Source organism: Anthonomus grandis, chromosome 16 (genome assembly GCF_022605725.1).
Source record: "Anthonomus grandis grandis chromosome 16, icAntGran1.3, whole genome shotgun sequence".
Classification (NCBI taxonomy): domain Eukaryota; kingdom Metazoa; phylum Arthropoda; class Insecta; order Coleoptera; family Curculionidae; genus Anthonomus; species Anthonomus grandis.
Genome location: NC_065561.1, coordinates 98982 through 123592, shown reverse-complemented (window position 1 = coordinate 123592; position 24611 = coordinate 98982). Strand labels below are relative to the sequence as shown.

Below are 24611 nucleotides of genomic sequence, written 5' to 3'. Positions count from 1 at the left end.
AGATATAGCTTTCATTTAAAAACAGTCAAGTACTCCTAGTGAAGGGGCACCTTGCACATAATTATCAAAATTTAAAAAATTATAGTTTTTGAGAAAAATCGAAATTTCGGTTTTTTACAATTAACATGTACTTTTTTAGATCGAAAATTTTGCATAACTTTTTTGTTATTAAAGATAAAGCTTTCATTTAAAAACAGTCAAGTACTCCTGGCAAAGGGGCACCTTGCACATAATTATCAAAATTAAAAAAATTACAGTTTTTGAGAAAAATCAAAATTTCGGTTTTTTACAATTAACATGTAATTTTTTAGACCGAAAATTTTGCATAACTTTTTATTATTAAAGATAGAGCTTTCATTTAAAAACTGTTAAGTACTCCTAGCGAAGGGGCACCTTGTACGTAATAATCAAAAACTAAAAAAATTGTAGTTTTTGAGAAAAATCGAAATTTCGGTTTTTTACAATTAACATGTACTTTTTTAGATCAAAAATTCTGCATAACTTTTTTGTTATTAAAAATAGAGCTTTTATTTAAAAACTGTCAAGTACTCCTTGCAAACAAGCACCTTGTACGTAATAATCAAAAACTAAAAAAATTGTAGTTTTTAAGAAAAATCAAAATTTCGGTTTTTTACAATTAACATGTAATTTTTTAGACCGAAAATTTTGCATAACTTTTTATTATTAAAGATAGAGCTTTCATTTAAAAACTGTCAAGTACTCCTCGCAAAGGGGCACCTTGCACATAATTATCAAAATTGAAAAAATTGTAGTTTTTGAGAAAAATCGAAATTTCGGTTTTTTACAATTAACATGTACTTTTTTAGATCGAAAATTTTGCATAACTTTTTTGTTATTAAAGATATAGTTTTCATTTAAAAACAGTCAAGTACTCCTCGCCAAGGGGCACCTTGCACATAATTATCAAAATTTAAAAAATTATAGTTTTTGAGAAAAATCGAAATTTCGGTTTTTTACAATTAACATGTACTTTTTTAGATAGAAAATTTTGCATAACTTTTTTGTTATTAAAGATAGAGCTTTCATTTAAAAACAGTCAAGTACTCCTAGTGAAGGGGCACCTTGCACATAATTATCAAAATTGAAAAAATTATAGTTTTTGAGAAAAATCGAAATTTCGGTTTTTTACAATTAACATCTACTTTTTTAGATCGAAAATTTTGCATAACTTTTTTGTTATTAAAGATAGAGCTTTCATTTAAAAACAGTCAAGTACTCCTAGTGAAGGGGCACCTTGCACATAATTATCAAAATTAAAAAAATTATAGTTTTTGAGAAAAATCGAAATTTCGGTTTTTTACAATTAATATGTACTTTTTTAGATCGAAAATTTTGCATAACTTTTTTGTTATTAAAGATATAGCTTTTATTTAAAAACAGTCAAGTACTCCTAGTGAAGGGGCACCTTGCACATAATTATCAAAATTGAAAAAATTATAGTTTTTGAGAAAAATCGAAATTTCGGTTTTTTACAATTAACATCTACTTTTTTAGATCGAAAATTTTGCATAACTTTTTTGTTATTAAAGATAGAGCTTTCATTTAAAAACAGTCAAGTACTCCTAGTGAAGGGGCACCTTGCACATAATTATCAAAATTAAAAAAGTTATAGTTTTTGAGAAAAATCGAAATTTCGGTTTTTTACAATTAACATCTACTTTTTTAGATCGAAAATTTTGCATAACTTTTTTGTTATTAAAGATAGAGCTTTCATTTAAAAACAGTCAAGTACTCCTAGTGAAGGGGCACCTTGCACATAATTATCAAAATTAAAAAAATTATAGTTTTCGAGAAAAATCGAAATTTCGGTTTTTTACAATTAACATGTACTTTTTTAGATCGAAAATTTTGCATAACTTTTTTGTTATTAAAGATAGAGCTTTCATTTAAAAACAGTCAAGTACTCCTAGTGAAGGGGCACCTTGCACATAATTATCAAAATTGAAAAAATTATAGTTTTTGAGAAAAATCGAAATTTCGGTTTTTTACAATTAACATCTACTTTTTTAGATCGAAAATTTTGCATAACTTTTTTGTTATTAAAGATAGAGCTTTCATTTAAAAACAGTCAAGTACTCCTAGTGAAGGGGCACCTTGCACATAATTATTAAAATTAAAAAAATTATAGTTTTTGAGAAAAATCGAAATTTCGGTTTTTTACAATTAACATGTACTTTTTTAGATCGAAAATTTTGCATAACTTTTTTGTTATTAAAGATAGAGCTTTCATTTAAAAACAGTCAAGTACTCCTAGTGAAGGGGCACCTTGCACATAATTATCAAAATTGAAAAAATTATAGTTTTTGAGAAAAATCGAAATTTCGGTTTTTTACAATTAACATCTACTTTTTTAGATCGAAAATTTTGCATAACTTTTTTGTTATTAAAGATAGAGCTTTCATTTAAAAACAGTCAAGTACTCCTAGTGAAGGGGCACCTTGCACATAATTATCAAAATTAAAAAAATTATAGTTTTTGAGAAAAATCGAAATTTCGGTTTTTTACAATTAACATGTACTTTTTTAGATCGAAAATTTTGCATAACTTTTTTGTTATTAAAGATATAGCTTTCATTTAAAAACAGTCAAGTACTCCTGACAAAGGGGCACCTTGCACATAATTATCAAAATTAAAAAAATTATAGTTTTTGAGAAAAATCGAAATTTCGGTTTTTTACAATTAACATGTACTTTTTTAGATCGAAAATTTTGCATAACTTTTTTGTTATTAAAGATAGAGCTTTCATTTAAAAACAGTCAAGTACTCCTAGTGAAGGGGCACCTTGCACATAATTATCAAAATTAAAAAAATTATAGTTTTTGAGAAAAATCGAAATTTCGGTTTTTTACAATTAACATCTACTTTTTTAGATCGAAAATTTTGCATAACTTTTTTGTTATTAAAGATATAGCTTTCATTTAAAAACAGTCAAGTACTCCTAGTGAAGGGGCACCTTGCACATAATTATCAAAATTGAAAAAATTATAGTTTTTGAGAAAAATCGAAATTTCGGTTTTTTACAATTAACATGTACTTTTTTAGATCGAAAATTTTGCATAACTTTTTTGTTATTAAAGATAGAGCTTTTATTTAAAAACTGTCAAGTACTCCTTGCAAAGGGACACCTTGTACGTAATAACCAAAAACTAAAAAAATTGTAGTTTTTGAAAAAAATCGAAATTTCGTTTTTTTACAATTAACATGTACTTTTTTAGATCGAAAATTTTGCATAACTTTTTTGTTATTAAAGATAAAGCTTTCATTTAAAAACTGCCAAGCACTCCTGGCAAAGGGGCACCTTGCACATAATTATTAAAATTGAAAAAATTATAGTTTTTGAGAAAAATCGAAATTTCGGTTTTTTACTATTAACATGTACTTTTTTAGATCGAAAATTTTGCATAACTTTTTTGTTATTAAAGAGAGAGCTTTCATTTAAAAACAATCAAGTACTCCTAGTAAAGGGGCACCTTGCACATAATTATCAAAATTTAAAAAATTATAGTTTTTAAGAAAAATCGAAATTTCGGTTTTTTACAATTAACATGTACTTTTTTAGATCGAAAATTTTGCATAACTTTTTTGTTTTTAAAGATAGAGCTTTCATTTAAAAACTGTCAAGTACTACTTGCAAAGGGACACCTTGTACGTAATAACCAAAAACTAAAAAAATTGTAGTTTTTAAAAAAAATCGAAATTTCGGTTTTTTACAATTAACATGTAATTTTTTAGATCAAAAATTTTGCATAACTTTTTTGTTATTAAAGATAGAGCTTTCATTTAAAAACTGTCAAGTACTACTTGCAAAGAGACACCTTGTACGTAATAAGCAAAAACTAAAAAAATTGTAGTTTTTGAAAAAAATCGAATTTTCGGTTTTTTACAATTAACATGTACTTTTTTAGATCGAAAATTTTGCATAACTTTTTTGTTATTAAAGATAGAGCTTTCATTTAAAAACTGTCAAGTACTACTTGCAAAGGGACACCTTGTACGTAATAAGCAAAAACTAAAAAAATTGTAGTTTTTGAAAAAAATCGAAATTTCGGTTTTTTACAATTAACATGTACTTTTTTAGATCGAAAATTTTGCATAACTTTTTTGTTATTAAAGATAGAGCTTTCATTAAAAAAGTGTCAAGTACTCCTTGCAAAGGGACACCTTGTACGTAATAACCAAAAACTAAAAAAATTGTAGTTTTTGAAAAAAATCGAAATTTTGGTTTTTTACAATTAACATGTACTTTTTTAGATCGAAAATTTTGCATAACTTTTTTGTTATTAAAGATAAAGCTTTCATTTAAAAACTGCCAAGTACTCCTGGCAAAGGGGCACCTTGCACATAATTATTAAAATTGAAAAAATTATAGTTTTTGAGAAAAATCGAAATTTCGGTTTTTTACCATTAACATGTACTTTTTTAGATCGAAAATTTTGCATAACTTTTTTGTTATTAAAGATAGAGCTTTCATTTAAAAACTGTCAAGTACTACTTGCAAAGGGACACCTTGTACGTAATAACCAAAAACTAAAAAAATTGTAGTTTTTGAAAAAAATCGGAATTTCGGTTTTTTACAATTAACATGTAATTTTTTAGATCGAAAATTTTGCATAACTTTTTTGTTATTAAAGATAAAGCTTTCATTTAAAAACTGCCAAGTACTTCTGGCAAAGGGGCACCTTGCACATAATTATTAAAATTGAAAAAATTATAATTTTTGAGAAAAATCGAAATTTCGGTTTTTTACAATTAACATGTACTTTTTTAGATCGAAAATTTTGCATAACTTTTTTGTTATTAAAGATAGAGCTTTCATTTAAAAACTGTCAAGTACTACTTGCAAAGGGACACCTTGTACGTAATAACCAAAAACTAAAAAAATTGTAGTTTTTAAAAAAAATCGAAATTTCGGTTTTTTACAATTAACATGTACTTTTTTAGATCGAAAATTTTGCATAACTTTTTTGTTATTAAAGATAGAGCTTTCATTTAAAAACTGTCAAGTACTCCTTGCAAAGGGACACCTTGTACGTAATAACCAAAAACTAAAAAAATTGTAGTTTTTGAAAAAAATCGAAATTTCGGTTTTTTACAATTAACATGTACTTTTTTAGATCAAAAATTTTGCATAACTTTTTTGTTATTAAAGATAGAGCTTTCATTTAAAAACAATCAAGTACTCCTAGTAAAGGGGCACCTTGCACATAATTATCAAAATTTAAAAAATTATAGTTTTTAAGAAAAATCGAAATTTCGGTTTTTTACAATTAACATGTACTTTTTTAGATCGAAAATTTTGCATAACTTTTTTGTTATTAAAGATAGAGCTTTCATTTAAAAACAATCAAGTACTCCTAGTAAAGGGGCACCTTGCACATAATTATCAAAATTTAAAAAATTATAGTTTTTAAGAAAAATCGAAATTTCGGTTTTTTACAATTAACATGTACTTTTTTAGATCGAAAATTTTGCATAACTTTTTTGTTTTTAAAGATAGAGCTTTCATTTAAAAACTGTCAAGTACTACTTGCAAAGGGACACCTTGTACGTAATAACCAAAAACTAAAAAAAATGTAGTTTTTAAAAAAAATCGAAATTTCGGTTTTTTACAATTAACATGTAATTTTTTAGATCGAAAATTTTGCATAACTTTTTTGTTATTAAAGATAGAGCTTTCATTTAAAAACAATCAAGTACTCCTAGTAAAGGGGCACCTTGCACATAATTATCAAAATTTAAAAAATTATAGTTTTTAAGAAAAATCGAAATTTCGGTTTTTTACAATTAACATGTACTTTTTTAGATTGAAAATTTTGCATAACTTTTTTGTTTTTAAAGATAGAGCTTTCATTTAAAAACTGTCAAGTACTACTTGCAAAGGGACACCTTGTACGTAATAACCAAAAACTAAAAAAATTGTAGTTTTTGAAAAAAATCGGAATTTTGGTTTTTTACAATTAACATGTAATTTTTTAGATCGAAAATTTTGCATAACTTTTTTGTTATTAAAGATAAAGCTTTCATTTAAAAACTGTCAAGTACTACTTGCAAAGGGACACTTTGTACGTAATAAGCAAAAACTAAAAAAATTGTAGTTTTTGAAAAAAATCGAAATTTCGGTTTTTTACAATTAACATGTACTTTTTTAGATCGAAAATTTTGCATAACTTTTTTGTTATTAAAGATAGAGCTTTCATTTAAAAACTGTCAAGTACTACTTGCAAAGGGACACCTTGTACGTAATAACCAAAAACTAAAAAAAATTGTAGTTTTTGAAAAAAATCGAAATTTTGGTTTTTTACAATTAACATGTAATTTTTTAGATCGAAAATTTTGCATAACTTTTTTGTTATTAAAGATAGAGCTTTCATTTAAAAACTGTCAAGTACTCCTTGCAAAGGGACACCTTGTACGTAATAACCAAAAACTAAAAAAAATTGTAGTTTTTGAAAAAAATCGAAATTTTGGTTTTTTACAATTAACATGTAATTTTTTAGATCGAAAATTTTGCATAACTTTTTTGTTATTAAAGATAGAGCTTTCATTTAAAAACTGTCAAGTACTACTTGCAAAGGGACACCTTGTACGTAATAACCAAAAACTAAAAAAAATTGTAGTTTTTGAAAAAAATCGAAATTTTGGTTTTTTACAATTAACATGTAATTTTTTAGATCGAAAATTTTGCATAACTTTTTTGTTATTAAAGATAGAGCTTTCATTTAAAAACTGTCAAGTACTACTTGCAAAGGGACACCTTGTACGTAATAACCAAAAACTAAAAAAAATTGTAGTTTTTGAAAAAAATCGAAATTTTGGTTTTTTACAATTAACATGTAATTTTTTAGATCGAAAATTTTGCATAACTTTTTTGTTATTAAAGATAGAGCTTTCATTTAAAAACTGTCAAGTACTACTTGCAAAGGGACACCTTGTACGTAATAACCAAAAACTAAAAAAATTGTAGTTTTTGAAAAAAATCGAAATTTCGGTTTTTTAAAATTAACATGTACTTTTTTAGATCGAAAATTTTGCATAACTTTTTTGTTATTAAAGATAGAGCTTTCATTTAAAAACTGTCAAGTACTCCTTGCAAAGGGACACCTTGTACGTAATAACCAAAAACTAAAAAAATTGTAGTTTTTGAAAAAAATCGAAATTTCGGTTTTTTAAAATTAACATGTACTTTTTTAGATCGAAAATTTTGCATAACTTTTTTGTTATTAAGGATAGAGCTTTCATTTAAAAACTGCCAAGTACTCCTGGCAAAAGGACATCTTGCACATAACTATCAAAATTGAAAAAATTATAGTTTTTGAGAAAAAATGGAAATTTCGGTTGTTTACAATTAACATGTACTTTTTTAGATCGAAAATTTTGCATAACTTTTTTGTTATTAAGGATAGAGCTTTCATTTAAAAACTGTCAAGTACTCCTAGTGAAGGGGCACCTTGCACATAATAATCAAAATTTAAAAAATTATAGGTTTTGAGAAAAATGGAAATTTCGATTTTTTTCAATTAACATGTACTTTTTTAGATCGAAAATTTTGCATAACTTTTTTGTTATTAAAGATAGAGCTTTCATTTAAAAACCGTCAAGTACTCCTAGCGAAGGGGACCTTGCACATAATTATCAAAATTGAAAAAATTATAGGTTTTGAGAAAAATGGAAATTTCGATTTTTTTCAATTAACATGTACTTTTTTAGATCGAAAATTTTGCATAACTTTTTTGTTCTTAAAGATAGAGCTTTCATTTAAAAACTGTCAAGTACTCCTAGCAAAGAGGCATCTTGCACATAATTATCAAAATTGAAAAAATTATAGTTTTTGAGAATAATTAAAATTTCGGTTTTTTACAATTAAGATGTAATTTTTTGGATCGAAAATTTTGTATAACTTTTTTGTTATTAAAGATAGAGCTTTTATTTAAAAACTGTCAATTATTCCTAGCAAAGGGGCACCTTGCACATAATTATTAAAATTGAAAAAATTATAGTTTTTGAGAAAAATTAAAATTTCGGTTTTTTACAATTAACATGTAATTTTTTAGATCGAAAATTTTGCATAACTTTTTTGTTATTAAAGATAGAGCTTTTATTTAAAAACTGTCAATTATTCCTAGCAAAGGGGCACCTTGCACATAATTATTAAAATTGAAAAAATTATAGTTTTTGAGAAATATCGAAATTTCGGTTTTTTACAATTAACATGTACTTTTTTAGATCGAAAATTTTGCATAACTTTTTTGTTATTAAGGATAGAGCTTTCATTTAAAAACTGCCAAGTACTCCTGGCAAAAGGACATCTTGCACATAATTATCAAAATTGAAAATATTATAGTTTTTAGGAAAAATTAAAATTTCGGTTTTTTACAATTAACATGTACTTTTTTAGATCGAAAATTTTGCATAACTTTTTTGTTATTAAAGATAGAGCTTTCATTTAAAAACCGCCAGGTACTCCTTGCAAAGGGGCACTTTGTACATAATTATCAAAATTGAAAAAATTATAGTTTTTAAGAAAAATCGAAATTTTGGTTTTTTACAATTAACATGTACTTTTTTAGATCGAAAATTTTGCATAACTTGTTTGTTCTTAAAGAAAGAGCTTTCATTTAAAAACTGTCAAGTACTCCTAGCAAAGAGGCATCTTGCACATAATTATCAAAATTGAAAAAATTATAGTTTTTGAGAAAAATTAAAATTTCGGTTTTTTACAATTAACATGTACTTTTTTAGATCGAAAATTTTGCATAACTTTTTTGTTATTAAGGATAGAGCTTTCATTTAAAAACTGCCAAGTACTTCTGGCAAAAGGACATCTTGCACATAACTATCAAAATTGAAAAAATTATAGTTTTTGAGAAAAATCGAAATTTCGGTTGTTTACAATTAACATGTACTTTTTTAGATCGAAAATTTTGCATAACTTTTTTGTTATTAAGGATAGAGCTTTCATTTAAAAACTGTCAAGTACTCCTAGTGAAGGGGCACCTTGCACATAATAATCAAAATTTAAAAAATTATAGTTTTTGAGAAAAATCGAAATTTTTTTTTTTACAATTAACATGTTCTTTTTTAGATCGAAAATTTTGCATAACTTTTTTGTTCTTAAAGAAAGAGCTTTCATTTAAAAACTGTCAAGTACTCCTAGCAAAGAGGCATCTTGCACATAATTATCAAAATTGAAAAAATTATAGTTTTTGAGAAAAATTAAAATTTCGGTTTTTTACAATTAACATGTACTTTTTTAGATCGAAAATTTTGCATAACTTTTTTGTTATTAAGGATAGAGCTTTCATTTAAAAACTGTCAAGTACTCCTAGTGAAGGGGCACCTTGCACATAATAATCAAAATTTAAAAAATTATAGTTTTTGAGAAAAATCGAAATTTTTTTTTTTACAATTAACATGTTCTTTTTTAGATCGAAAATTTTGCATAACTTTTTTGTTATTAAAGATAGAGCTTTCATTTAAAAACCGCCAGGTACTCCTTGCAAAGGGGCACTTTGTACATAATTATCAAAATTGAAAAAATTATAGTTTTTAAGAAAAATCGAAATTTTGGTTTTTTACAATTAACATGTACTTTTTTAGATCGAAAATTTTGCATAACTTGTTTGTTCTTAAAGAAAGAGCTTTCATTTAAAAACTGTCAAGTACTCCTAGCAAAGAGGCATCTTGCACATAATTATCAAAATTGAAAAAATTATAGTTTTTGAGAAAAATCGAAATTTCGGTTGTTTACAATTAACATGTACTTTTTTAGATCGAAAATTTTGCATAACTTTTTTGTTATTAAGGATAGAGCTTTCATTTAAAAACTGTCAAGTACTCCTAGTGAAGGGGCACCTTGCACATAATAATCAAAATTTAAAAAATTATAGTTTTTGAGAAAAATCGAAATTTTTTTTTTTACAATTAACATGTACTTTTTTAGATCGAAAATTTTGCATAACTTTTTTGTTATTAAGGATAGAGCTTTCATTTAAAAACTGTCAAGTACTCCTAGCAAAGAGGCATCTTGCACATAATTATCAAAATTGAAAAAATTATAGTTTTTGAGAATAATTAAAATTTCGGTTTTTTACAATTAACATGTAATTTTTTGGATCGAAAATTTTGTATAACTTTTTTGTTATTAAAGATAGAGCTTTTATTTAAAAACTGTCAATTATTCCTAGCAAAGGGGCACCTTGCACATAATTATTAAAATTGAAAAAATTATAGTTTTTGAGAAATATCGAAATTTCGGTTTTTTACAATTAACATGTACTTTTTTAGTTCGAAAATTTTGCAAAATTTTTTTGTTATTAAAGATAGAGCTTTCATTTAAAAACTGTCAAGTACTCCTAGTGAAGGGGCACCTTGCACATAATTATCAAAATTTAAAAAATTATAGTTTTTGAGAAATATCGAAATTTCGGTTTTTTACAATTAACATGTACTTTTTTAGATCGAAAATTTTGCATAACTTTTTTGTTATTAAGGATAGAGCTTTCATTTAAAAACTGCCAAGTACTCCTGGCAAAAGGACATCTTGCACATAATTATCAAAATTGAAAATATTATAGTTTTTAGGAAAAATTAAAATTTCGGTTTTTTACAATTAACATGTACTTTTTTAGATCGAAAATTTTGCATAACTTTTTTGTTATTAAAGATAGAGCTTTCATTTAAAAACCGCCAGGTACTCCTTGCAAAGGGGCACTTTGTACATAATTATCAAAATTGAAAAAATTATAGTTTTTAAGAAAAATCGAAATTTTGGTTTTTTACAATTAACATGTACTTTTTTAGATCGAAAATTTTGCATAACTTGTTTGTTCTTAAAGAAAGAGCTTTCATTTAAAAACTGTCAAGTACTCCTAGCAAAGAGGCATCTTGCACATAATTATCAAAATTGAAAAAATTATAGTTTTTGAGAAAAATTAAAATTTCGGTTTTTTACAATTAACATGTACTTTTTTAGATCGAAAATTTTGCATAACTTTTTTGTTATTAAGGATAGAGCTTTCATTTAAAAACTGCCAAGTACTTCTGGCAAAAGGACATCTTGCACATAATTATCAAAATTGAAAATATTATAGTTTTTAGGAAAAATTAAAATTTCGGTTTTTTACAATTAACATGTACTTTTTTAGATCGAAAATTTTGCATAACTTTTTTGTTATTAAAGATAGAGCTTTCATTTAAAAACCGCCAGGTACTCCTTGCAAAGGGGCACTTTGTACATAATTATCAAAATTGAAAAAATTATAGTTTTTAAGAAAAATCGAAATTTCGGTTTTTTACAATTAACATGTACTTTTTTAGATCGAAAATTTTGCATAACTTTTTTGTTATTAAGGATAGAGCTTTCATTTAAAAACTGCCAAGTACTCCTGGCAAAAGGACATCTTGCACATAACTATCAAAATTGAAAAAATTATAGTTTTTGAGAAAAATCGAAATTTCGGTTGTTTACAATTAACATGTACTTTTTTAGATCGAAAATTTTGCATAACTTTTTTGTTATTAAGGATAGAGCTTTCATTTAAAAACTGTCAAGTACTCCTAGTGAAGGGGCACCTTGCACATAATAATCAAAATTTAAAAAATTATAGTTTTTGAGAAAAATCGAAATTTTTTTTTTTACAATTAACATGTACTTTTTTAGATCGAAAATTTTGCATAACTTTTTTGTTATTAAGGATAGAGCTTTCATTTAAAAACTGTCAAGTACTCCTAGCAAAGAGGCATCTTGCACATAATTATCAAAATTGAAAAAATTATAGTTTTTGAGAATAATTAAAATTTCGGTTTTTTACAATTAACATGTAATTTTTTGGATCGAAAATTTTGTATAACTTTTTTGTTATTAAAGATAGAGCTTTTATTTAAAAACTGTCAATTATTCCTAGCAAAGGGGCACCTTGCACATAATTATTAAAATTGAAAAAATTATAGTTTTTGAGAAATATCGAAATTTCGGTTTTTTACAATTAACATGTACTTTTTTAGTTCGAAAATTTTGCAAAATTTTTTTGTTATTAAAGATAGAGCTTTCATTTAAAAACTGTCAAGTACTCCTAGTGAAGGGGCACCTTGCACATAATTATCAAAATTTAAAAAATTATAGTTTTTGAGAAATATCGAAATTTCGGTTTTTTACAATTAACATGTACTTTTTTAGATCGAAAATTTTGCATAACTTTTTTGTTATTAAGGATAGAGCTTTCATTTAAAAACTGCCAAGTACTCCTGGCAAAAGGACATCTTGCACATAATTATCAAAATTGAAAATATTATAGTTTTTAGGAAAAATTAAAATTTCGGTTTTTTACAATTAACATGTACTTTTTTAGATCGAAAATTTTGCATAACTTTTTTGTTATTAAAGATAGAGCTTTCATTTAAAAACCGCCAGGTACTCCTTGCAAAGGGGCACTTTGTACATAATTATCAAAATTGAAAAAATTATAGTTTTTAAGAAAAATCGAAATTTTGGTTTTTTACAATTAACATGTACTTTTTTAGATCGAAAATTTTGCATAACTTGTTTGTTCTTAAAGAAAGAGCTTTCATTTAAAAACTGTCAAGTACTCCTAGCAAAGAGGCATCTTGCACATAATTATCAAAATTGAAAAAATTATAGTTTTTGAGAAAAATTAAAATTTCGGTTTTTTACAATTAACATGTACTTTTTTAGATCGAAAATTTTGCATAACTTTTTTGTTATTAAGGATAGAGCTTTCATTTAAAAACTGCCAAGTACTTCTGGCAAAAGGACATCTTGCACATAATTATCAAAATTGAAAATATTATAGTTTTTAGGAAAAATTAAAATTTCGGTTTTTTACAATTAACATGTACTTTTTTAGATCGAAAATTTTGCATAACTTTTTTGTTATTAAAGATAGAGCTTTCATTTAAAAACCGCCAGGTACTCCTTGCAAAGGGGCACTTTGTACATAATTATCAAAATTGAAAAAATTATAGTTTTTAAGAAAAATCGAAATTTTGGTTTTTTACAATTAACATGTACTTTTTTAGATCGAAAATTTTGCATAACTTTTTTGTTATTAAGGATAGAGCTTTCATTTAAAAACTGCCAAGTACTCCTGGCAAAAGGACATCTTGCACATAATTATCAAAATTGAAAATATTATAGTTTTTAGGAAAAATTAAAATTTCGGTTTTTTACAATTAACATGTACTTTTTTAGATCGAAAATTTTGCATAACTTTTTTGTTATTAAGGATAGAGCTTTCATTTAAAAACTGCCAAGTACTCCTGGCAAAAGGACATCTTGCACATAATTATCAAAATTGAAAATATTATAGTTTTTAGGAAAAATTAAAATTTCGGTTTTTTACAATTAACATGTACTTTTTTAGATCGAAAATTTTGCATAACTTTTTTGTTATTAAAGATAGAGCTTTCATTTAAAAACCGCCAGGTACTCCTTGCAAAGGGGCACTTTGTACATAATTATCAAAATTGAAAAAATTATAGTTTTTAAGAAAAATCGAAATTTTGGTTTTTTACAATTAACATGTACTTTTTTAGATCGAAAATTTTGCATAACTTGTTTGTTCTTAAAGAAAGAGCTTTTATTTAAAAACTGTCAAGTACTCCTTGCAAAGGGACACCTTGTACGTAATAACCAAAAACTAAAAAAATTGTAGTTTTTGAAAAAAATCGAAATTTCGTTTTTTTACAATTAACATGTACTTTTTTAGATCGAAAATTTTGCATAACTTTTTTGTTATTAAAGATAAAGCTTTCATTTAAAAACTGCCAAGCACTCCTGGCAAAGGGGCACCTTGCACATAATTATTAAAATTGAAAAAATTATAGTTTTTGAGAAAAATCGAAATTTCGGTTTTTTACTATTAACATGTACTTTTTTAGATCGAAAATTTTGCATAACTTTTTTGTTATTAAAGAGAGAGCTTTCATTTAAAAACAATCAAGTACTCCTAGTAAAGGGGCACCTTGCACATAATTATCAAAATTTAAAAAATTATAGTTTTTAAGAAAAATCGAAATTTCGGTTTTTTACAATTAACATGTACTTTTTTAGATCGAAAATTTTGCATAACTTTTTTGTTTTTAAAGATAGAGCTTTCATTTAAAAACTGTCAAGTACTACTTGCAAAGGGACACCTTGTACGTAATAACCAAAAACTAAAAAAATTGTAGTTTTTAAAAAAAATCGAAATTTCGGTTTTTTACAATTAACATGTAATTTTTTAGATCAAAAATTTTGCATAACTTTTTTGTTATTAAAGATAGAGCTTTCATTTAAAAACTGTCAAGTACTACTTGCAAAGAGACACCTTGTACGTAATAAGCAAAAACTAAAAAAATTGTAGTTTTTGAAAAAAATCGAATTTTCGGTTTTTTACAATTAACATGTACTTTTTTAGATCGAAAATTTTGCATAACTTTTTTGTTATTAAAGATAGAGCTTTCATTTAAAAACTGTCAAGTACTACTTGCAAAGGGACACCTTGTACGTAATAAGCAAAAACTAAAAAAATTGTAGTTTTTGAAAAAAATCGAAATTTCGGTTTTTTACAATTAACATGTACTTTTTTAGATCGAAAATTTTGCATAACTTTTTTGTTATTAAAGATAGAGCTTTCATTAAAAAAGTGTCAAGTACTCCTTGCAAAGGGACACCTTGTACGTAATAACCAAAAACTAAAAAAATTGTAGTTTTTGAAAAAAATCGAAATTTTGGTTTTTTACAATTAACATGTACTTTTTTAGATCGAAAATTTTGCATAACTTTTTTGTTATTAAAGATAAAGCTTTCATTTAAAAACTGCCAAGTACTCCTGGCAAAGGGGCACCTTGCACATAATTATTAAAATTGAAAAAATTATAGTTTTTGAGAAAAATCGAAATTTCGGTTTTTTACCATTAACATGTACTTTTTTAGATCGAAAATTTTGCATAACTTTTTTGTTATTAAAGATAGAGCTTTCATTTAAAAACTGTCAAGTACTACTTGCAAAGGGACACCTTGTACGTAATAACCAAAAACTAAAAAAATTGTAGTTTTTGAAAAAAATCGGAATTTCGGTTTTTTACAATTAACATGTAATTTTTTAGATCGAAAATTTTGCATAACTTTTTTGTTATTAAAGATAAAGCTTTCATTTAAAAACTGCCAAGTACTTCTGGCAAAGGGGCACCTTGCACATAATTATTAAAATTGAAAAAATTATAATTTTTGAGAAAAATCGAAATTTCGGTTTTTTACAATTAACATGTACTTTTTTAGATCGAAAATTTTGCATAACTTTTTTGTTATTAAAGATAGAGCTTTCATTTAAAAACTGTCAAGTACTACTTGCAAAGGGACACCTTGTACGTAATAACCAAAAACTAAAAAAATTGTAGTTTTTAAAAAAAATCGAAATTTCGGTTTTTTACAATTAACATGTACTTTTTTAGATCGAAAATTTTGCATAACTTTTTTGTTATTAAAGATAGAGCTTTCATTTAAAAACTGTCAAGTACTCCTTGCAAAGGGACACCTTGTACGTAATAACCAAAAACTAAAAAAATTGTAGTTTTTGAAAAAAATCGAAATTTCGGTTTTTTACAATTAACATGTACTTTTTTAGATCAAAAATTTTGCATAACTTTTTTGTTATTAAAGATAGAGCTTTCATTTAAAAACAATCAAGTACTCCTAGTAAAGGGGCACCTTGCACATAATTATCAAAATTTAAAAAATTATAGTTTTTAAGAAAAATCGAAATTTCGGTTTTTTACAATTAACATGTACTTTTTTAGATCGAAAATTTTGCATAACTTTTTTGTTATTAAAGATAGAGCTTTCATTTAAAAACAATCAAGTACTCCTAGTAAAGGGGCACCTTGCACATAATTATCAAAATTTAAAAAATTATAGTTTTTAAGAAAAATCGAAATTTCGGTTTTTTACAATTAACATGTACTTTTTTAGATCGAAAATTTTGCATAACTTTTTTGTTTTTAAAGATAGAGCTTTCATTTAAAAACTGTCAAGTACTACTTGCAAAGGGACACCTTGTACGTAATAACCAAAAACTAAAAAAAATGTAGTTTTTAAAAAAAATCGAAATTTCGGTTTTTTACAATTAACATGTAATTTTTTAGATCGAAAATTTTGCATAACTTTTTTGTTATTAAAGATAGAGCTTTCATTTAAAAACAATCAAGTACTCCTAGTAAAGGGGCACCTTGCACATAATTATCAAAATTTAAAAAATTATAGTTTTTAAGAAAAATCGAAATTTCGGTTTTTTACAATTAACATGTACTTTTTTAGATCGAAAATTTTGCATAACTTTTTTGTTTTTAAAGATAGAGCTTTCATTTAAAAACTGTCAAGTACTACTTGCAAAGGGACACCTTGTACGTAATAACCAAAAACTAAAAAAATTGTAGTTTTTGAAAAAAATCGGAATTTCGGTTTTTTACAATTAACATGTAATTTTTTAGATCGAAAATTTTGCATAACTTTTTTGTTATTAAAGATAAAGCTTTCATTTAAAAACTGCCAAGTACTTCTGGCAAAGGGGCACCTTGCACATAATTATTAAAATTGAAAAAATTATAATTTTTGAGAAAAATCGAAATTTCGGTTTTTTACAATTAACATGTACTTTTTTAGATCGAAAATTTTGCATAACTTTTTTGTTATTAAAGATAGAGCTTTCATTTAAAAACTGTCAAGTACTACTTGCAAAGGGACACCTTGTACGTAATAACCAAAAACTAAAAAAATTGTAGTTTTTAAAAAAAATCGAAATTTCGGTTTTTTACAATTAACATGTACTTTTTTAGATCGAAAATTTTGCATAACTTTTTTGTTATTAAAGATAGAGCTTTCATTTAAAAACTGTCAAGTACTCCTTGCAAAGGGACACCTTGTACGTAATAACCAAAAACTAAAAAAATTGTAGTTTTTGAAAAAAATCGAAATTTCGGTTTTTTACAATTAACATGTACTTTTTTAGATCAAAAATTTTGCATAACTTTTTTGTTATTAAAGATAGAGCTTTCATTTAAAAACAATCAAGTACTCCTAGTAAAGGGGCACCTTGCACATAATTATCAAAATTTAAAAAATTATAGTTTTTAAGAAAAATCGAAATTTCGGTTTTTTACAATTAACATGTACTTTTTTAGATCGAAAATTTTGCATAACTTTTTTGTTATTAAAGATAGAGCTTTCATTTAAAAACAATCAAGTACTCCTAGTAAAGGGGCACCTTGCACATAATTATCAAAATTTAAAAAATTATAGTTTTTAAGAAAAATCGAAATTTCGGTTTTTTACAATTAACATGTACTTTTTTAGATCGAAAATTTTGCATAACTTTTTTGTTTTTAAAGATAGAGCTTTCATTTAAAAACTGTCAAGTACTACTTGCAAAGGGACACCTTGTACGTAATAACCAAAAACTAAAAAAAATGTAGTTTTTAAAAAAAATCGAAATTTCGGTTTTTTACAATTAACATGTAATTTTTTAGATCGAAAATTTTGCATAACTTTTTTGTTATTAAAGATAGAGCTTTCATTTAAAAACAATCAAGTACTCCTAGTAAAGGGGCACCTTGCACATAATTATCAAAATTTAAAAAATTATAGTTTTTAAGAAAAATCGAAATTTCGGTTTTTTACAATTAACATGTACTTTTTTAGATCGAAAATTTTGCATAACTTTTTTGTTTTTAAAGATAGAGCTTTCATTTAAAAACTGTCAAGTACTACTTGCAAAGGGACACCTTGTACGTAATAACCAAAAACTAAAAAAAATTGTAGTTTTTGAAAAAAATCGAAATTTTGGTTTTTTACAATTAACATGTAATTTTTTAGATCGAAAATTTTGCATAACTTTTTTGTTATTAAAGATAGAGCTTTCATTTAAAAACTGTCAAGTACTCCTTGCAAAGGGACACCTTGTACGTAATAACCAAAAACTAAAAAAAATTGTAGTTTTTGAAAAAAATCGAAATTTTGGTTTTTTACAATTAACATGTAATTTTTTAGATCGAAAATTTTGCATAACTTTTTTGTTATTAAAGATAGAGCTTTCATTTAAAAACTGTCAAGTACTACTTGCAAAGGGACACCTTGTACGTAATAACCAAAAACTAAAAAAAATTGTAGTTTTTGAAAAAAATCGAAATTTTGGTTTTTTACAATTAACATGTAATTTTTTAGATCGAAAATTTTGCATAACTTTTTTGTTATTAAAGATAGAGCTTTCATTTAAAAACCGCCAGGTACTCCTTGCAAAGGGGCACTTTGTACATAATTATCAAAATTGAAAAAATTATAGTTTTTAAGAAAAATCGAAATTTTGGTTTTTTACAATTAACATGTACTTTTTTAGATCGAAAATTTTGCATAACTTTTTTGTTATTAAAGATAGAGCTTTCATTTAAAAACCGCCAGGTACTCCTTGCAAAGGGGCACTTTGTACATAATTATCAAAATTGAAAAAATTATAGTTTTTAAGAAAAATCGAAATTTTGGTTTTTTACAATTAACATGTACTTTTTTAGATCGAAAATTTTGCATAACTTGTTTGTTCTTAAAGAAAGAGCTTTCATTTAAAAACTGTCAAGTACTCCTAGCAAAGAGGCATCTTGCACATAATTATCAAAATTGAAAAAATTATAGTTTTTGAGAAAAATCGAAATTTCGGTTGTTTACAATTAACATGTACTTTTTTAGATCGAAAATTTTGCATAACTTTTTTGTTATTAAGGATAGAGCTTTCATTTAAAAACTGTCAAGTACTCCTAGTGAAGGGGCACCTTGCACATAATAATCAAAATTTAAAAAATTATAGTTTTTGAGAAAAATCGAAATTTTTTTTTTTACAATTAACATGTTCTTTTTTAGATCGAAAATTTTGCATAACTTTTTTGTTATTAAAGATAGATCTTTCATTTAAAAACCGCCAGGTACTCCTTGCAAAGGGGCACTTTGTACATAATTATCAAAATTGAAAAAATTATAGTTTTTAAGAAAAATCGAAATTTTGGTTTTTTACAATTAACATGTACTTTTTTAGATCGAAAATTTTGCATAACTCTTTTGTTATTAAGGATAGAGCTTTCATTTAAAAACTGCCAAGTACTCCTGGCAAAAGGACATCTTGCACATAATTATCAAAATTGAAAAAATTATAGTTTTTAGGAAAAATCAAAATTTCGGTTTTTTACAATTAACATGTACTTTTTTAGATCGAAAATTTTGCTTTAGTTCTGCTCGGATCCTGTTATAACCCGGTGTTTTCGTAATCTAGGTGATCAGAATAAGACGCTGGCATACTTAGTTTGATTTCGAAAAAATCAATTTTTGGTGAAAAAATTCGATACGGAGGGGTATACCCGAAAAATGAAAAAACCCAAATTTTGAAGACTCATATCTCGGCTTCTATGAGAGCTATCGGAAAAATTCCAACGGTCTTGTCTTAGTTTCGTCCTTCTGAATCCAACGAGACCTTCCGCAAGAACGTAGCTTTTACGATAGCCGAGATATCGCATTTTTGTAGCCCATTTTTGGCCTCAAAAACGGACGTCGAAAACGATTTTTTCAGGATTTTCAAAGTGCTCTCATTCCCTTAGTTCTGCTCGGATCCTGGTATAACCCGGTGTTTTCGTAATCTAGGTGATCAGAATAAGACGCTGGTATACTTAGTTTGACTTTGAAAAAAATTAATTTTTGGTGAAAAAATTCGATACGGGGGGTATACCCGAAAAATGAAAAAACCCAAACTTTGAAGGCTCATATCTCAGCTTCTATGGAAGCTATCGGGAAAATTCCAACGGTCTTGTCTTAGTTTCGTCATTTTGAATCCAACGAGACCATCCGCAAGATCGTAGCTTTTACAATAGCCGAGATATCGCATTTTTGTAATCCATTTTTGGCCTCAAAAACGGACGTCGAAAACGATTTTTTCAGGATTTTCAAATTGCTCTCAATCCCTTAGTTCTGCTCGGATCCTATTATAACCCGGTGTTTTCGTAATCTAGGTGATCGGAATAAGACGCTGGTATACTTAGTTTGAAAAAAATCAATTTTTGGTGAAAAAATTCGATACGGAGGTGTATACCCGAAAAATGAAAAAACCTAATTTTTGAAGACTCATATCTCAGCTTCTATGGAAGCTATCGGGAAAATTCCAACGGTCTTATCTTAGTTTCGTCATTTTGAATCCAACGAGACCATCCGCAAGATCGTAGCTTCTACGAAAGCTGAGATATGGCATTTTTGTAGCCCATTTTTGGCCTCAAAAACGGACGTCGAAAACGATTTTTTCAGGATTTTCAAAGTGCTCTCATTCCCTTAGTTCTGCTCGGATCCTGTTATAACCCGGTGTTTTTGTAATCTAGGTGATCAGAATAAGTCGCTGGTATACTTACTTTGATTTCGAAAAAGTCAATTTTTGGTGAAAAAATTCGATACGGAGGGGTATACCCGAAAAAAAAAAACCCAAACTTTGAAGGCTTATATCTCGGCTTCTATGGGAGCTATCGGGAAAATTCCAACGTCTTGTATTAGTTTTGTCATTTTGAATCCAACGAGACCATCCGCAAGGTCGTAGCTTCTACGAGAGCCGAGATATGGCATTTTTGTAGCCCATTTTTGGCCTCAAAAACAGACGTCGATAATTCCTTTTTCAGGATTTTCAAATTTTGGATGTCCAGCTGGACCAGAGCTGCTGGGTGCGGAAGATCGGGGTATGCCCCGGAGAATTTGAATAAGGAACTCGTGGTGCGGTACTGCAATCAGATACTGGGCATTTTAATGAACTGTTTGGATTATCACAATTTGGGGTAAGTTTCTTAACTTTTCTCAAAAATCTTTTATAACTCTGGTATTTCTTGTTTTACGATTAAATATCGTTCATTATGAGTTGTTCTGTTTTTGATCGGAAATTCGGTGCAAAAATTTTTTTTTTAGTATTACATCTAGTTTTCGAGAAAATAAAGATAAACTGTTTAAAGGCTTTTTTCAATTCAATCAAAAAAAATCTTTTTTTTATTGAATCTGATGGGCATTGAAGTTCCAAACAACTTTTGTTAATACAATTTTTTTTCTGCAACCAATATTTTTCCCGAAAAAAAATAAAAACCGATTTTATGAGCAATATTTTTTTTTTCAATTTTTCAAAAATTTCAAAAACCTCCCATAACTCCTTTATTTTTCGTTTTACGGTTAAATGTTATTCTTTGTACTTTGTTCTATTTTTAATTTGGAACAAAAAGTGTCTATAAAAATTTTGAAAATTAAAAAAATTTATCAAACCCGTAGTTCTTTCTTAAATATATAATGTAGCGGAACGACCTCTAAATTTGCTATAGTTCGTTCTATTAGAATATCGGGCGTCTTAAATATTTTATTTATTTGTGGAAATGTATGACATTCTTTAAACCCTACATTTCTGCTCGGAGTATACTTATGATTATTACTTCGTTTATCACACTTCGTTTACATTATTTAATAAAGAAGTATGGCGCTTTTGACTCCGTGGTTCCGTTAAAAATTTTTAATCCGGGTTAGTGCTTTTATTATTAATAGGTAAGGTTACAACTGTCCTGTTTCTTGGCTAGCAATTTATGTTATATATTTTGTTATTAAAAGGTGTTAAAACTAAGCCCATAACTGAGGCGAATTAACTGAGATTTCCCGACATAAGTGGTTTCTTTGACATACGAATTCTCTTTTCTCTCTCTCATCTCTCATCTCTCTTCTTTTCTCTCGCACTTTGGCTACTGCTACTTCTCTTCTCCTTCTTCTTCCTCTTTTTTAAATGCCTGGACAAAATTATTGATTTTTTACAAGCAGTTGAGCCCTAAGTTTCTTCTGCTTCTTCTTTTTCTTCTTCTTCTTCTCTCTCTTCTTCTTTAAAAACCTCTAATACCTGGATTCCGTTTACATATACTTACTTTGAATAAATCTCTACCATAAGAATTACAAATAAAACATCTAATTTTGACAGTGACAATTTATTAATTGATTGATTTTATTGACCGGCAAGCTTTTCTGTGATTATCACAGACTTTGTTTCTGGTGATCAAATCTCGATATGGATTTTAATGAGTTTTTAGTCCACATTATCAATATTGTCCATTTTCTAAGTCAATTCAGTAAAAATTCCAGGATTTATTTCTTAATAAATAAATAGGACCCGAAGAAATAACTCGACAACGAGCTACTCAACTGTAGGTTCCTTGAAAGGTTCTACTCTTAATTTAATCATTTACAAAATGATCGACCTATTCTTCCTTATCTAGGAACGAAAGCGAGCTGATCCTGGAGTCCCTGCAATCCTTCTCGAAACTCCTGAACAGTTTGCCAGGGTACAAATTCAGTTCCTTTCAAGTTACCGGAGCAGTGAGGATCAAGTTGCTATTCAGTCAAGAGGATCCAGGTCTAAGGAGATCCTCGATCCAGTTATTAGGAGATCTGGCAACATCCCTTGGCCAGGAGACCAATTTTGAGGCATTCAAGGATCGAGTGAGATCCAAGGGAACCTCATCACTTTACTCTTGCATCTATGCAATCCAGACGTGTATGTTGTCAAGGTATGACTTTTTTGGATCATTTTACTCACTTAACTCATGCATGGACCCCATTTAGGCCTGTAAAAGTACGATCCAGAAGGTTGGCCCTTATCTGGATTTTCCGGAGGTATACCGCATGATCCAGGAGTGTTTGGGCGACGACACCGACTTGATGTTCACGGATTTTATTAAGGAGTTAATTAAACGCATAGTAAGTAAATGGCAGCACCTTAAATGTAATATTCATGCAGTTTGTCTGTGATCTATTTTGAATTTAATTAGGGATTTATGGAATCAATGATATCAAGGTTATTTGGGGATCAAATCGAGGACGAGTTGGTTTAATGGTGATGTCTAAGGGCCAATCACGCCCTTGTCACCGGTTTGTTCTACGCCAAACTACTAAAGTTTCACTGGAAACTGTCTGCGATAAACTGATTAGACTGATGCAAGACGAGTCAGAAGAAGTTAGGATTAAGGCAAGTCATGCTATATCGTGTTTGTTTTTATAATTATTTATTTTTAATTTTTACAAAGGGGCACCTTGTACGTAATAATAAAAAACTAAAAAAATTGTAGTTTTTGCAAAAAATCAAAATTTCGGTTTTTTACCATTAACATGTACTTTATAAGATCGTAAATTTTGCATAACTTTTTTGGTATTTAAGATAGAGCTTTTATTTAAAAACTGTCAAGTACTCCTTGCGAACGGGCACCTTGCACATAATTATCAAAACTAAAAATATTATAGTTTTTAAGAAAAATCAAAATTTCTGTTTTTACAATTAACATGTACTTTTTTAGATCGAAAATTTTGCATAACTTTTTTGTTATTAAAGATAGAGCTTTCATTTAAAAACTGTCAAGTACTTCTTGCAAAGGGGCACCTTGTACGTAATAATCAAAAACTAAAAAAATTGTAGTTTTTGAGGAAAATCGAAATTTCGGTTTTTTACAATTAACATGTACTTTTTTAAATCGAAAATTTTGCATAACTTTTTTGTTATTAACGATAGAGCCTTCATTTAAAAACTGTCAAGTACTCCTTGCAAAGGGGCACCTTGTACGTAATAATAAAAAAAATAAAAAAATTGTAGTTTTTGAAAAAAATCGAAATTTCGGTTTTTTACAATTAACATGTAATTTTTTAGATCGAAAATTTTGCATAACTTTTTTGTTATTAAAGATAGAGCTTTCATTTAAAAACTGTCAAGTTCTCCTTGCAAAGGGACACCTTGACCGTAATAACCAAAAACTAAAAAAATTGTAGTTTTTGAAAAAAATCGAAATTTCGGTTTTTTACAATTAACATGAAATTTTTTAGATCGAAAATTTTGCATAACTTTTTTGTTATTAAAGATAGAGCTTTCATTTAAAAACTGCCAAGCACTCCTGGCAAAGGGGCACCTTGCACATAATTATTAAAATTGAAAAAATTATAGTTTTTGAGAAAAATCGAAATTTCGGTTTTTTACAACTAACATGTATTTTTTTAGATCGAAAATTTTGTATAACTTTTTTGTTATTAAAGATATAGCTTTCATTTAAAAACAGTCAAGTACTCCTTGCAAACGGGCACCTTGTACGTAATTATCAAAAACTGAAAAATTATAGTTTTTGAGAAAAATCGAAATTTCGGTTTTTTACAATTAACATGAAATTTTTTAGATCGAAAATTTTGCATAACTTTTTTGTTATTAAAGATAGAGCTTTCATTTAAAAACTCCCAAGTACTCCTTACAAAGCGGCCTTTGGTACGTAATTATTAAAATTGAAAAAATTATAGTTTTTGAGAAAAATCGAAATTTCGATTTTTTACAATTAACATGTACTTTTTTAGATCGAAAATTTTGCATAACTTTTTTGTTATTAAAGATACAGCTTTTATTTAGAAACTGCCAAGTACTCCTGGCAAAGGGGCACCTTGTACGTAATTATCAAAAACTGAAAAAATTATAGTTTTTGAGAAAAATCGAAATTTCGATTTTTAATAATTAACATGTACTTTTTTAGATCGA

The 24611-nt window shown here is 26.8% G+C and overlaps 1 long non-coding RNA gene across 2 annotated transcripts in view; it reads left to right on the top strand.

Annotated features, from left to right (window-relative positions):
- Positions 1–23624, top strand: part of LOC126745719 (uncharacterized) — a 28165-nt gene extending 4541 nt beyond the window's left edge. The window contains exons 1-4 of one of the 2 annotated variants that reach the window (XR_007663638.1): positions 20734–20862; positions 22324–22614; positions 22670–22804; positions 22876–23624. This is a non-coding gene — a long non-coding RNA (uncharacterized LOC126745719). Of the gene's footprint in view, positions 1–20733; positions 20863–22323; positions 22615–22669; positions 22805–22875 lie in introns of those variants that run through there. The other variant, XR_007663639.1, reaches the window with a different exon arrangement.
- Positions 23625–24611: the final 987 nt, after the last annotated feature.